The sequence below is a fragment of the Scylla paramamosain genome, chromosome 13 (genome assembly GCF_035594125.1).
Source record: "Scylla paramamosain isolate STU-SP2022 chromosome 13, ASM3559412v1, whole genome shotgun sequence".
NCBI lineage: Eukaryota > Metazoa > Arthropoda > Malacostraca > Decapoda > Portunidae > Scylla > Scylla paramamosain.
The window spans coordinates 15,100,833-15,116,589 of record NC_087163.1 but is presented as its reverse complement, the minus strand read 5'-3'; positions in this window follow the sequence as shown (position 1 = coordinate 15,116,589).

Here is a 15,757-nt window from a genome sequence, read left to right as displayed (position 1 = left end):
TCTACCTAAAATAATCTGATAGAAAGTAGTAATCGTAAAATACTAGAGGTATTTCGTCCTGTTTTTGACTTCCTTTGGTCGTGATCTCTGCAAATTTTTCAATCTGTTCATCAGTAGGAAAGCCATATCACTATATCGTGTATTTATATGTATAATAACAATGATTACACCAAGAAACTGAGGAACGTATCCGACAGAATTCGAATATTAGTCAGCAGGCAACTCCAGCCAATGCACACTTAGATGACAGTTCAGCAGCATTTGCTTTCACAACCTTAGATGCGTATGAAACGATGAGGCCCATGACAGAAAGATCTTGTGAGCTCTCATCAAATTTGCTTGTGGTTTCTTCATCCTTGCTGGAAAGATTTAGGGTCATAAATCCAAGATTATAAGAAATTCCAGAGGTTGTTCATGCCAGTCGGCTTAAAAATGTTCCAACGGCAACACTTTCATTCTGCGGATACTCTCATTAGTGGGTTAGTTACGTTTGGCCCAGAAATGACCTCAGGTCATGAATGGCTATCCCCACCGTCTGTGTACCTCAACTACTCCAACTGTATTCCGTGCTGATTTAATTTCCATGTTATTTATGTCAATTATATATCTCAGTAATTTTATTTGTATCCATGCATATGGAATTATCTGTTACTTGAATGCTATGGTCAGCATACATCCATGAAAGCACATGGTGGTGGCCGAACAAATAAATGTACAGGGAATCATCATTTTCTCTGGGAATGACTACTTCTACGTACATTCGCAGTGGTGTCTTGCGGTGGCTTGCAGTGTTCCAACAGCAGTATCTTATTACGTATTGTTGTCTTCCTCCTCCACCTTAACATACTAATTTTCCTCCACCTCCGCTCATTCTAACTTATTCCCGTGTACATTATTTTTAAAACCACCACCACCACTATCATACTATCACATCCACTCACTACCGTAAACCACCACCACTATCTCTACGGGTTTCACTGTCATCGCAGCCATAACCACTGCTGGCGCCAAAATTTCAGAATTTTGATTCCAAATTTAGCTTCGGGATTTTCTCATCTGCAGCGACCTTGCTCTAAGAAAGGGAGAAAGAAGTTTGTCTGTGTTTCCAAATCTTCATCCTTCCCTTACGTCCTTGGGACAATTTTTGCCCCTTCGGTGCAAAAAATAAATATGCAAAAAAAAAAAAAAAACGTGATAGTAAAGAAAAAGAAGAAAATATGAAAGAACATGGAAGGAATAAAAATTAAAGAAAAAGAAGGGAGAATTTAAAATAATAAGTGACGAGGATGTAGCAAAGAAAACCGAAGAAACGTAAAACATTCATTACGCTTTCAACATGTAAAAATAAAAATAAAAGAATAATAATGCAGAAAATAACCGAACCGAAAAAAGGAAAGTAAGAAAATAAAAAGACCGTAAAATACGAATTGATGAACAGTGAAGAGAGAGAGAGAGAGAGAGAGAGAGAGAGAGAGAGAGAGAGAGAGAGAGAGAGAGAGAGAGAGAGAGAGAGAGAGAGAGAGAACGTAATTCGGAAAGGATGTGGAAATGTGAAGTCCTTTGTATCATGAAAAAAAAATAAGAAGGAAGAGAGGAGAGGAAGATGAAGATGCAGATGAAAAGTATAGGAGAAAAAGAACAATAAAAATGTAGAATAGTGAAGAGGAACTGAGCATGAAGATGAGCAAAATTATTTATTTATTTATTTATTTATTTATTTTATGTGGAAGGGGCACCGGTCAAAAAAGCAAGAAAACTATAAAGAGAGAGAGGATAAATAAATAAATAAAAGGCACACAGAGATCACGGTACCCAGAGTAAAAAAAACGGTCGTTAAAATTTAAAGGATAAGTATCTTGAAATCTCCCTCGAAAGAGTTCATGTCATAGGAAGGAAGAGATACACAAGTAGGCAGTGAGTTCCAGAGTTTACCATAGAAAGGGATGACTGACTGAGAATACAGGTTAACTCTTGCATTAGAGAGATGGATATAAAAGGGGTAAGAGAAGAAAGAAGTTTTGTGCAACGAGGCCACAACAGGAGGGCAGGCATGCTATTAACAAAATCAGAAGAGCACTTAGCATGAAAATAGCGGTATAAGACAACAATAGATGCAACATTGGGGCGATGAGAAAGAGGTTGAGGACATTTTTTTTTATATTTTTTAGACGGAACACAGGCCAAGGGCAACAAATTTCCAATAAAAAAAAGCTCACTGAGAAGCCAGTCCCAGAATAGGGTCCAAAGCGGTAGTCAAAAATTGAAGGATAAGTTTCTTGAAACCTCCCTCTTGAAGGAATTCAAGTCATAGGAGAAGAAAAGTGATTGTCTACCACAGCAGCAAAAGAATGGTCAGAAAGAAAACTTGAGATGAAGTCACAGAGAGAAGGATAAAAACGTAGGAGGGTAGTTTAGAAATCAAAGCTTTGTACTAGATTCTATCAAAAGCTTTTGATATATCTAAACCAACAGAAAAGATTTAGTCAAAATCTCTAAAAGAGGATAACTAAGGCTCAGAAAGGAAAGCCAGAAGATCACCAATGGACCGGCCTCAACGGAACTCATACTGGCGATCATATATAAGAGTGTGAAGTGATAGATGTTTAAGAATCTTCCTGTTGAGGATAGATTCAAGAGCTTTAGAGAGGCAGGAGATTAAAGCAATATGGTGGTAGTCTGAGGGATTAGAACGGTCACCCTTTTTTAGGAACAGACTGAATGTAGGCAAACTATCAGGGAGAAGGAAAGGTAGATGTTGATAGACAGAGTTGGAAGAGTTTGACTAGGCAAAGTGCAGGTATGGAGGCACAGTTTCGGAGAACAATAGGAGGGGCGCCATCAGGTACATAAACATTCTGAGGGTTAAGGCCAACAAGGTCATGGAAACCATCACTGTGTAGAATCTTAATGGTTAGCATGAATTAAGGAGAGGGTGAAGGATAGGGAGGAACATGCCCTGATTCTGGTAGGTTGGAGGTCGTGGGTAGTAAGATGATATAGTTGATGTGTACCAGTAAAAGACACGATTATGAGAGATCTTCTTGATTTAATAGTAGATATATTATACACACCGGATTCGAGACGAAATTATAACGTGACGATTGATTGTTCTCTCTCTGAAGTGATATGGAGTGATGACTGAGCAGCGTCTCTGAAGACTGACTGTGACTGAGTGGAACTGAGTGAGACTGACTGCTCGTGACTGGATGACTGACTGACTGGGACTCTGGCTGAGCTGCGACTCTAACTGATTCTGACTCTGGCTGTGAATGAGAGCTCGCTACCATGCGGGCTGTATTTATCTAAGTTGATCGCAGATGTTTTCCCTAAAGACTGGAAGTGGGAGTGAAATTCATATGGAAAATGCTTGTCGGTACCAAACAGCACGAAATATGGTTACTTGTTGATGGTGGAGTGGATTGCTGAGTTCATAGAGCAGGCTATCTGAGGAAACCATTCGTTCAATGAGTGCTTTGCTTCTGTTATGTAACGCAGAACGTCAAGGATACGTTTATTATAACGTTCTACTTTGCTATTTGAACTGGGTGAGTGAGAAACGAAGTTACATTTTTTTTTTATATGAAATTCTTTACAAATTTTCTGTAAGACAGAGTTATTATTGAATTCAGCGCCATTACCAGATAAGATGACATGAGGAAAATTAAAAGGACAAATTATGTTGTCGATGATCGCGCAACCAACATAAGTAGCAGTTTTGTCCTTGAGAGCAACTAGAATGATGAAGCGAGTGAAACTATTCACTCAAACTAGAAGATGCTGATAACCGTTCTCTGTAAGTCTTACGGAAGTTTCAGTAGATCAACAGAGATTGAATCCCAAGGAGTGGAAGCAATGGGGTATGGAAGAGATGAACTATCGTGAGCGAGTGACAGTGTTTAAAGATATCACTCGTCATAGTCGGCCAGAAATATGATCGTTTTGCTTGCACAAGAAATCTGTACCGACCTGGGTGTCCTGCGTGGGATGAGTCATGAAAGTGGTGAAGTATGTTACTAGCGACTGAGGTATCACGAGCCGAGATAAACGCTCACTAGAATCGTCAGTAGAGACATCACTCGACTTATATAATAGACCGTCTTGCATGAAAAATGTAACAACATTCACTTGCAACTAAGGAAAATTTGTCTCATCCCCAGATTAGAGGTAATAGCAACACTAGAACAGAAGGGGTCTGAGCGTTGATGTTTCCTTATTTCATCCATGGTTGGCAGGGCAAGATTCTCTGTCATTGCGGAGATAGCGGCAACGTTGCGTGACAGTGCGTCTGCCACTGAGTTTGCCTTACTAGGATTATATGCAAATGTAGGATTAAATTCATGAATCGTGAGATGCCAAAGAGCAAATTGACCTGTGAAGTTGTTGCCTTTGAAGATCTCTGTGACAGCATAATGATCAGTGTGAACATGAATCTTATAGCCAAAGATGAGTTCACGGAAATGACATAACGCCCAGATCACGGCGAGACTTTCACGCTTTGTGACGTCATAATTTTTCTCTGCCTTGTTGAGAAGTCTGGTAGCATACGCTAATACGCGATATTTACTAAGTGAATCTTTCTGCATGAAAACAACAATGATTCCATAGCCTGAAGTGTCAGTGTATAAGATGAAATCTTTCTCGAAATTTGGAAAAAGCAAGAACTGGTGCTTGACACAAAGTAGTTTTGAGAAGATCAAAGGCATCTTGTTCCTTTTCAGATCAGATGAATGAAACGTTTTCTTGAGCAAATGAGCGAGAGGTTGAGTGATAACGCGGGAATTTTTGTTGAACTGGCGGTAAAATCCAGCAAGACCGATGAATTGCCTAATCTGATCGATATTAGTAGGAACAGGGAAATTTTTCACAGCATTTAATTTGTCATTTAAAGTGTGAATACCATCTCTGTCGTCTTGGTGACCAAGGAATTTGACTTGCTGTTTGATAAACGAGCATTTGCTGAGTTTGATCTTTAAGGCAGCAGGTTGAAAGCGTGACAGAACGTGAGACAGCGTGTGAAAATGATCTTGTAAAGACTTCGATGCACTGATAACGTCATCAGGGAAGCAGAACACACTTTTACCGATCAGGCCTTGGAGAAAAGAATGCATCAATCTCTGAAACGTTAAAGGCGAGCTACGTAGACGTTGAGCCATGCGTTTGAACATGAATTCCTGTAATTTAAATTGGAAGAATCCTGAGTGTAAATCTAGGGTGAAAAATACCGTATTTCAATCACCGAGAGCCTGAAGAAAATCACCTAGCCTAGCATAAGATAACGGTCAGAAATGGTAGATGCGTTTATTTTTCTGAAATCGACAACAGCACGCCAAGGGAGCGTTATGAGGCGAACAGGAAGGTTGCGTTACAAACATACCTCGCACAACTTCATCAAGCAGAACACGATGGTTGTGTAGCACCCGGTAGCTGGTAGTGTAAGATGGTCTAGACCCAGACGTCAGGTGAATAGAGTGAGTGATCACGTCTGTGTGGCCTAGAGGTTCACCAGGGAGCGAAATAACATTCCTGAAAGAATTTAGGAGAGAGATTAATAATTCATGTTGAGATTCTGGGAAATCAAGTAGATATGTGATCATCCGTGATAGGCAGAAGAGAAGACATGTTATGGCTGTCAGATGCAGATACATTATTAATAGAGGAAGAAGGTAAATCATCCAAGATCACAACTTTCTCAGAGTAAGGGAAAGCTTCTCCGAGTAGCACATCTACTTTGAGCTTGATAGGCGTAGATATGACATTTTTCAGCCCAATTTTGCAGAATCCATTTTCATCAACTGTGGTAAGAACGGATTACAACTCTGTACCTTTGTTGTGCATATCAGGAGATATCAGTGCCTGATACAGCAGATTTAACCTTACTGTTTACAACATATAAAGCACCTCACACTTCACAGGAGGAGGCAGTAGACACCTGCCGAAACGATAATTACTCCCAGTGAGGTCTAAAGCATTGTTCAAGGGGTGGTGTAAACTTATCATTAAACCCAGCTGTAACCTCACTGAACGTTTCCCTTTGTGTCTCACAACGCAAGGATACAGTCACAGCCTACCCTCTAAAGACAACTCTCTTCCTCCACACAAAACTACAAACACCTAATAACACACACACCCTTCACTCAAAAATTTTAAAATCATCATGGCGACTCCTACACCAGCCTCGGAGTCCCCATCTCGGGAGGGGACCATAAATGTCGCCAGGTCGGACTGCCTTTCTGTCGACGTCTCTAAGTGTCTTGACACTCCACTCAACTTTTTCTTCATTAACTTCTGCAACATTCGCGGTCTAAGATCTAATTTTCAATCTGTAGAACACCACCTCTCCTCTTCTAAACCTCATCTTCTTTTCCTCACTGAAACTCAGGTGTCTGAGGCAACTGACAGTAGCCCTTTTTCCGTTCCCTCCTACTTTCTCTATCCTTATTTCCGATCCAAAGCTGGATGCTGCGTTTATGTGCGCAATGACTTAACCTGCTGTCGTGTCCACGCTCTTGAATCTTCCAAGTTTTCCACCATCTGGCTACGACTACAGAGTCACTCTCATAGTAAATTTATCTGTGCTGTATACCTCTCAACTAACTACTCTGACTATAAGAAATTCTTTGACTACTTAACTTCCAAAGTGGAGTACATTCTGACCCTCTTCCCTTTTGCAGAGATCTCCATTCTTGGAGACATCAATGTTCACCACCAGCTTTAGCTTTCCTCTCCCTTCACTGACCATCCTGGTGAACTATCCTACAATTTTGCTATCCTCCATGACCTAGAGCAATTGGTGCAACACCCTACTCTTATTCCTGACCGTCTTGGAGATACGCCCAACATTCTTGACCTTTTCCTGACCTCTAATCCTTCTGCTTATGCTATCACCCTTTCTTTTCCGTTGGGCTCCTCCGATCACAATCTGATATGTTTATCTTGTCCTATCGCTCCAATCCCTCCGAAGGATCCCCCTAAGCGAAGGTGCCTCTGGCGTTTTGCCTCTGCTAGTTGGGGATACCTGAGGAGGTATTTTGCTGATTTTCCTTGGAATGACTACTGCTTCCGTGTCAGAGACCCGTCTTTGTGTGCTCAGCGCATAACAAAGGTGATAGTGTCTGGCATGGAGGCGTACATTCCTCACTCTTTTTCTCGTCCTAAACCTTCTAAACCTTGGTGTAACACAGCTTGTTCTCGTGCTATACATGATAGTTAGGTGGCCCACAAAAGGTACTTAAGCCTTCCATCACCAGAATCTCATTCACTTTATATTTCTGCCCGGATCCATGCCAAGTCTGTTCTCCAACTAGCCAAAAACTCCTTCATTAACAGAAAATGTTTCAATATCTAACTCCCCCCGTGACTTCTGGCATCTAGCCAAAAATATCTCCAATAACTTTCCTTTTTCTTCTTCCCCTCCTTTATTTCAACCAGATGGCACCACTGCTATCATATCTATTTCTAAAGCTGAGCTCTTCGCTCATACCTTTGCTAACAACTCTACATTGGAGGATTCTAGGCTTGTTCCTCCCTTACTCCACTCTCCGACTACTTCATCCCACCTATTAAAATTCTTCGCAATGATGTTTTCCATGCCCTCGCTGGCCTAAACCCTCGGAAGGCTTATGGACCTGATGGGGTCCCATCTATTGTTCTCCGAAACTGTGCCTCCGTTCTTGCACCTTGTCTAGCACCTTGCCTAGTCAAACTCTTTCAGCTCTGTTTGTCAACATCTACCTTTCCTTCTTGCTGGAAGTTTGCCTACATTCAACCTGTTTCTAAAAAGGGTGACCGTTCTAATCCCTCAAACTACCGTCTTATTCCTGCCTATCTAGAGTTTTTGAATCTTTCCTCAACAGGAAGATTCTTAAACATCTATCACTTCACAACCTTCTATCTGATCGCCAGTATGGGTTCCGTGAAGGCCCCTCTACTGGTGATCTTCTGGCTTTCCTTACTGAGTCTTGGTCATCCTTTTTTTGGAGATTTTGGTGAAACTTTTGTTGTTGCCTTGGATATATCAAAAGCTTTTGATAGAGTCTGGCACAAAGCTTTGATTTCCAAACTACCCTCCTACGGCTTCTATCCTTCTCTCTGTAACTTCATCTCAAGTTTCCTTTCTGACCCTTCTATTGCTGCTGTGGTAGACGGTCACTGCTCTTCCTCTAAATCTATTAAGAGTGGTGTTCCTCAGAGTTCTGTCCTCTCACCCACTCTCTTCTTATTATTCATCAATGATCTTCTAAACCAAACTTCTTGTCCTATTCACTCCTAAGCTGATGATAACTCCCTGCACTTTTCCACGTCTTTTCATAGACGTGAACTGAACATCTTCGGTCTGTCCTTTACTTATAATATGAACTAGAAACTTCATATCTTATCTCTAGCTAAAACAGCTTCTATGAAGTTAGGTGTTCTGAGACGTCTCCGCCAGTTTATTCTCATCCCTCCCCCTTTCCGCAGTTGTTAACACTGTACAAGCAGCTTATCCGTCCATGTATGGAGTACGCTTCACATGTCTGGGGGTGTTGCAATCACACCGCTCTTCTAGAGAGGGTCGAATCAAAAGCTTTTTGTCTAATCAACTCTTCAGCCTCTCTCTGATCGTTGCAATGTTACATATCTAGCTATTTTCTACTGCTATTTTCATGCGAACTGCTCTTCTGATCTTGCTAACTGCATGCCTCTCCTCCTCCCGCGGCCTCGCTGCACAAGACTTTCTTCTTTCTCTTACCCCTATGCTGTCCACCTCTATAATGCAAGAGTTAACCAGTATTTTCAATCATTCATTCCTTTCTCTGGTAAACTCTGGAACTCCCTGTCTGTTTCTGTATTCCCGCCTTCCTATGGCTTGAATTCCTTCAAGAGGGAGATTTCAAGACACTTGTCCTTGAATTTTTAACTACCGCTTTGTACCTCTTTGTGTGAGTGGCATATCATTGTGCTTTTTTTTGTGGATTTTTGTTGCTCTTGGCCAGTGTCCCTATACATGAAAACAAAAAAAGTTATTGTCTCTTTATATGCCTGCACCCGAGCGTTATGAGCAGAACGTTCCTCCAATACATGTGATACATACTCCATACATGGACATATAAGGCCTCTGTACAGAGTTAGCCACCGAGAGGTTGAGAAAAACTGGCGGAGACGACTTTGAACGCCAAATTTCCTAAAATTTATTTTAGCTAGATATGAGATGTGAAGTTTCCAGTTTAGATTAGTAATAAAGACAGACAGAGAATCTTCAATGCAAAATCTTTATCCTTCTCCAATATTGTGGTTTTCAATTTTATTTTATTGCTTTGATATGTTCATGCTGACTTAGGCATCGAAAAAAAAATAATCCCCCAATAACAAAATAATCCCCAAATATCTCTGTTCCTACAAAAGTATTAAATATATAATAAATCTGAGCCAAAAAAGATAGGTATGTGTATGAAAATATTGTCTCTTGACTTGTCAATATATTCTGTGTCACTGTTAGTGACAAACAATAATATGGCTCGAAAACAAAATCGTATATGTACGTACTAAACACTTCGCTAAGAGGTATATATATATATATATATATATATATATATATATATATATATATATATATATATATATATATATATATATATATATATATATATATATATATATATATATATATATGTATACTTGCTAAACACTGTACAAGTTAAAAGGAAACCTGTAATTTCTTCAAAAGCCCAGCCGTCTCCAAAAACATGAAGACCTTATGTCCCACAGAAAGAGCCCTTTGTCCAAGTATCAGCGCAATCGGGAAAGTCCCATCTACACCACTACAAGGGAAAAATTATTGCAGTTCCACAAGACTGGAACACTCCACTTGAAAGTGTCGCACTGTAAAGGTGAACTAAGCAGTCATTACTAAATTATTTGTTTCCTGAGACCAGAGATAACCACTCGTGAAACGTGTGTGATCCGTCCAGAGACGGATCCGTGCAGTCTTTGGGTGACGCTCCTATACATGGACATAGTCCACAGACAGAAAGCAAAAGAATGTATATATGGAAGGTGGAAGGTGCAACTCGTGTTGCCGCCTCCTTAGCCAACCCTATCGACCTTCTCATTCCCATGAATTCCCACATGTGCGGGTACCTAACGAAATTCTTTGTAGTATCCTCTGCGCTGAAGCAGGTTAATCCATTCCAAAACAGATAAAATTAGTGGAGGGAGAATTGATTAAATTATCCAGGGTAGACAACGCATTACGGGTGTCACTAAAAGTAGTAAAACTTGAAACGTAACGTAAAAATAATCTTTAGGACAAGAATAATGGCGGGTAAATCTGCGTTAAGAACAGAGGCAACTCCTAGAAGATTACCACCTCGACAGGAGGAACGAGGTATAACACTATATCCCCACTCCTGCATCAGACTTTGAACCAAAACCAAAAAAATAGACCACGAGACTCGTACTCTTTTTATTAGTAACAACAGGAGGGCAGATCGATCCCCGACCCTTGAAAGACGATGGGGGGCAAATGGAGATGGATGGTATATTAAACGTGGTCATATCCCAATATCCAAAAGGCTTAGGAAAACTAGCGTGAACATTATATAAGGGGGAATGTGCATCATGAGAAATTGTTGTACAAGTGACAGACTTAGTAAGGCGGTGGATTCGATACCAACACCTCATCACTATAAACTGACGGCGAAGGTCCAATGGCAGGACACCAGCATCCACCAATAAGCTAAGGATTGGGGATGAGCGGAACGCACCAGTAGCCAGGCGAATACGACCGTGGTGTACTGAATCCAACACACGGAGCCGAGCTTCAGTAGCAGACGAATACATTTCACAATCGTATTCTAATTTAGGAAGAATAAGAGTTTGGTGCAAGGCTTTTTTTTTTTTTTTTATGTAGGAAGGACACTGGCCAAGGGCAACAAAAATCCAATAAAGAAAAAAAATGCCCACTGAAATGCCAGTCCCACAAAAGAGTCAAAGCAGTGGTCAAAAATTAATGAATAAGTGTCTTGAAACCTCCCTCTTGAAGGAATTCAAGTCATAGGAAGGTGGAAATACAGAAGCAGGCAGGGAGTTCCAGAGTTTACCAGAGAAAGGGATGAATGACTGAGAATACTGTTTAACTCTTGCATTAGAGAGGTGGACAGAATAGGTAGAAAGAAAGAAGAAAGTCTTGTGCAGCGAGGCAGCGGAAGAAGGGGAGGCATGCAGTTAGCAAGATCAGAAGAGCAGTTAGCACGAAAATAGCGGTAGAAAACAGCTAGAGATGCAACACTGCGGCGGTGAGAGAGAGGCTGAAGACAGTCAGTTAGAGGAGAGGAGTTGATGAGACGAAAATCTTTTGATTCCACCCTGTCTAGAAGAGCAGTATGAGTGAAACCCCCTCAGACATAAGAGGCATACTCCATACATTGATGGATAAGGCCCTTGTACAGAGTTAGCAGCTGGGGGGGTGAGAAAAACTGGCGGAGACGTGTCAGAGCGCCTAAATTCATAGAAGCTGTTTTAACAAGTGATGAGATGTGAAGTTTCCAGTTCAGATTATAAGTAAAGGACAGACCGAGGATGTTCAGCGTAGAAGAGGGGGACAGTTGAGTGTCACTGAAGAAGATGGGATAGTTGTCTGGAAGGTTGTGTCGATTTGATAGATGGAGGAATTGAACAATACCAAGTTTGCTCTGCCCCAATCTGAAATTTTAGAAAGATCAGAAGTCAAGCTTTCTGTGGCTTCCCTGCGTGATATGTTTACCTCCTGAAGTGTTGGACGTCTATGAAAAGACGTGGAAAAGTGCAGGGTGGTATCATCAGCGTAGGAATGGATAGGACAAGAAGTTTGGTTTAGAATTAAAGAATAATAAGAACAGAGTGGGTGACAGGACAGAACTCTGAGTAATACCACTGTTAATAGATTTAGGAGAAGAACAGTGACCGTCTACCACAGCAGCAATAGAACGGTCAGAAAGGAAACCTGAGATGAAGTTACAGAGAGAAGAATAGAAACCGTAGGAGGGTAGTTTGGAAATCAAAGCTTTGTGCCAGACTCTATCAAAAGCTTTTTATGATATGTCCAAGGCAACAGCAAAAGTTTCACCAAAATCTCTAAAAGAGGATGACCAAGACTCAGTAAAGAAAGCCAGAAGATCACCAGTAGAGCGACCTTGACGGAACCCATACTGGCGATCAGATAGAAGGTTGTGAAGTGATAGATGTTTAAGAACCTGTTGAGGATAGATTCAAAAACTTTAGATAGGCAGGAAATTAAAGCAATAAGACGGTAGTTTGAGGGATTAGAACAGTCACCTTTTTTTAGGAAAAGGTTGAATGTAGGCAAACTTCCAGCAAGAAGGAAAGGTAGATGTTGACAGACAGAGCTGAAAGAGTTTGACTAGGCAAGGTGCAAGCACGGAGGCACAGTTTCGGAGAACAATAGGAGGGACCCCATCAGGTCCATAAGCCTTCCGGGGGTTTAGGTCAGCGAGGGCATGGAAAACATCATTGCGAAGAATTTTAATACGTGGCATGAAGTAGTCAGAGGGTGGAGGAGAGGGAGGAACAAGCCCAAAATCGTCCAAGGTAGAGTTTTTAGGAAAGGTTTGAGCGAAGAGTTCAGCTTTAGAAATAGATATGATAGCAGTGGTGCCATCTGGTTGAAATAGAGGAGGGAAAGAAGAAGAAGCAAAGTTATTGGAGATATTTTTGGCTAGATGACAGAAATCACGAGGGGAGTTAGATCTTGAAAGGTTTTGACATTTTCTGTTAATGAAGGAGTTTTTGGCTAGTTGGAGAACAGACTTGGCATGGTTCCGGGCAGAAATATAAAGTGCATGAGATTCTGGTGAAGGAAGGTTTAAGTACCTTTTGTGGGCCACCTCTCTATCATGTATAGCACGAGAACAAGCTGTGTTAAACCAAGGTTTAGAAGGTTTAGGACGAGAAAAAGAGTGAGGAATGTACGCCTCCATGCCAGACACTATCACCTCTGTCATGCGCTGAGCACACAAAGACGGGTCTCTGACACGGAAGCAGTAGTCATTCCAAGGAAAATCAGCAAAATACCCTCTCAGGTACCTCCAACTAGCAGAGGCAAAACGCCAGAGGCACCTTCGCTTAGGGGGATCCTGAGGAGGGATTCGAGCGATAGGACAAGATAAAGATATGAGATTGTGATCGGAGGAGCCCAACGGAAAAGAAAGGGTGACAGCATAAGCAGAAGGATTAGAGGTCAGGAAAAGGTCAAGAATGTTGGGCGTATCTCCAGGACGGTCAAGAATACGAGTAAGGTGTTGCACCAATTGCTCTAGGTCATGGAGGATAGGAAAGCTGTAGGCTAGTTCACCAGGATGGTCAGTGAAGGGAGAGGAAAGCCAAAGCTAGTGGTGAACATTGAAGTCTCCAAGAATGGAGATCTCTGCAAAAGGGAAGAGGGTCAGAATGTGCTCCACTTTGGAAGTTAAGTAGTCAAAGAATTTCTTATAATCAGAGGAGTTAGCTGAGAGGTATACAGCACATATAAATTTAGTATGAGAGTGACTCTGTAGTCGTAGCCAGATGGTGGAAAACTTGGAAGATTCAAGAGCGTGGACACGACAGCAGGTTAAGTCATTGCGCACATAAACGCAGCATCCAGCTTTGGATCGAAAATGAGGATAGAGAAAGTAGGAGGGAACAGAAAAGGGGCTACTGTCAGTTGCCTCAGACACCTGAGTTTCAGTGAGGAAAAGAAGATGAGGTTTAGAAGAGGAGAGGTGGTGTTCTACAGATTGAAAATTAGATCTTAGACCGCGAATGTTGCAGAAGTTAATGAAGAAAAAGTTGAGGGGGGTGTCAAGACACTTAGGGTCGTCGACAGAAAGGCAGTCCGACCTGGGGACACTCATGGTCCCCTCCCCAGATGGGGACTTCGAGACTGGTGTAGGAGTCGCCATGATGATTTTAAAATTTTTGAGTGAAGGGTGTGTGTGTTATTAGGTGCTTGTAGTTTTGTGTGGAGGAAGAGAGTTGTCTTTAGAGGTCAGGCTGTGACTGCCCCCTTGTGTTGTGAGACACAAAGGGAAACGTTCAGTGAGGTCACAGCTGGGTTTAATGATAAGTTCACTGCACCACCTGACCAGTGCTTTAGACCTCACTGGGAGTAATTATCGTTTCGGCAGGTGTCTACTGCCTCCTCTAGGCTTGGAGGGTCTGTCTGTCAGCACCCCAAGAAATATTAAGCAAAACTCTTAGAAGTGACATCGCCTTCATGATTGCTGCCTTAATATAACGAAGGTGGGGTATCCAAGTCAGGCGACTGTCATATATATAAGTTTCTTTCACATAGGAGATTATTCTATCATATAGATACAAGTCTGGGTCAGGATGAACACCACAAAGGCGACAAACGAAATCCTATTGAGTGCTTCTTGCAGCTTCCTCTCAACCAATGGCATCCGAGCTGCAGAAAATGACACAGACAAGTCATCAACATATAAGTTACCAAGAACTTCCGGAAGTACACCAATGACACTATTTATAGCTACAGCGAAAAGTGTGACACTAAGTGTACTTCTTTGTGGCAAGCCATCTTCAAGTGGGCGTACTCCTGATAGATCGACACCAACTCGTACCCGTAAAAAAACGAAGATATTAAAAACTAAGTTAAATGCCATGACGCCAGGTTGTGTTGTAAGCTTTCTCTAAATAAAAAAAATAAAAAAATAATAAAAAATACTGTAACAAGGTGTTGCTAATTAGAAAATGCCTCACAAATGTAAGATTCTAGAGACAATAAAAAACATCAGTCATAGATCACATTTTCCTGAAAACATACTAAATAGGAGACAAATAATTGCCTCTCTGCTAGTACCACATAAGCCTGTTGTTATTCACCATCTTTCCCAGCAACTTACAAATGCATGAAGTTAAAGAAATGGGGAGATAATTGGTCGCCAACTGATGGTCTTTTCAAGGCTTTGGAATGGGAATAATTACAGCCACACCTCAAGAAAATGGACAGTCACCGGTATTCCAAATAAAGTTATAGATGCCGAGTGAAAAGGTAAAAGCTTCATCGGACAAGTGGCACAAAAAGGAATATAGGATGTCATCGGAACCCGGGGATGAATCATGGCACTGGGAAAAATCATGTGTAGCTCAGGCCAAGAAAATGAGACATTATAAGACTCTCCACCAAAATTGACGCAAATAAATTCCAAATGTCGACGATGAAGTGCCATAGGTGTTGCTGGATCCTTTCTAGAGACATTTGCAAAGTGCTTAGCAAACAAGTCGGCAACTGTCTTTGGGTCGTGCCCCCTTAATGTGATAAAACAGGTGTGGAGGGGAGGAGATTACTTCCCAGATATTTTGCGGACTCTGTTGAAGATCTCGGTAAGTGGTGTGCGAACCGTGATGAAAGAGACAACTTTTCTAAGACTCCAGCCGAGCTCTCTTTAAGGTGCGGGGAGCACGGGCACGCGCTCCTCGAAAAGCCTCCAGATGGACGTTCCCACGATGACGTCGGAGGCGAGAAAAGGCGGCACGATTTTCTTGAACAGCGGCTGTACAATCTGCTTCCCCACCATAAAACAGGACGTTTAAGAAACTGGCTAGAGATCTTGGGAATGGACTGAATAGCACCGGAGTGCAAGTACTTCAGTGAAGTATGTTGCAGCCTCATCACAGTTTCCTATTTCATCCACTGAGCGAGCAGGGGTACTGAGATCTTTAAATAGGTGTCAATCCGCCTTATCTAGCCGCCATCGAGGAGGACGTGACTGTGGTGCAGAAT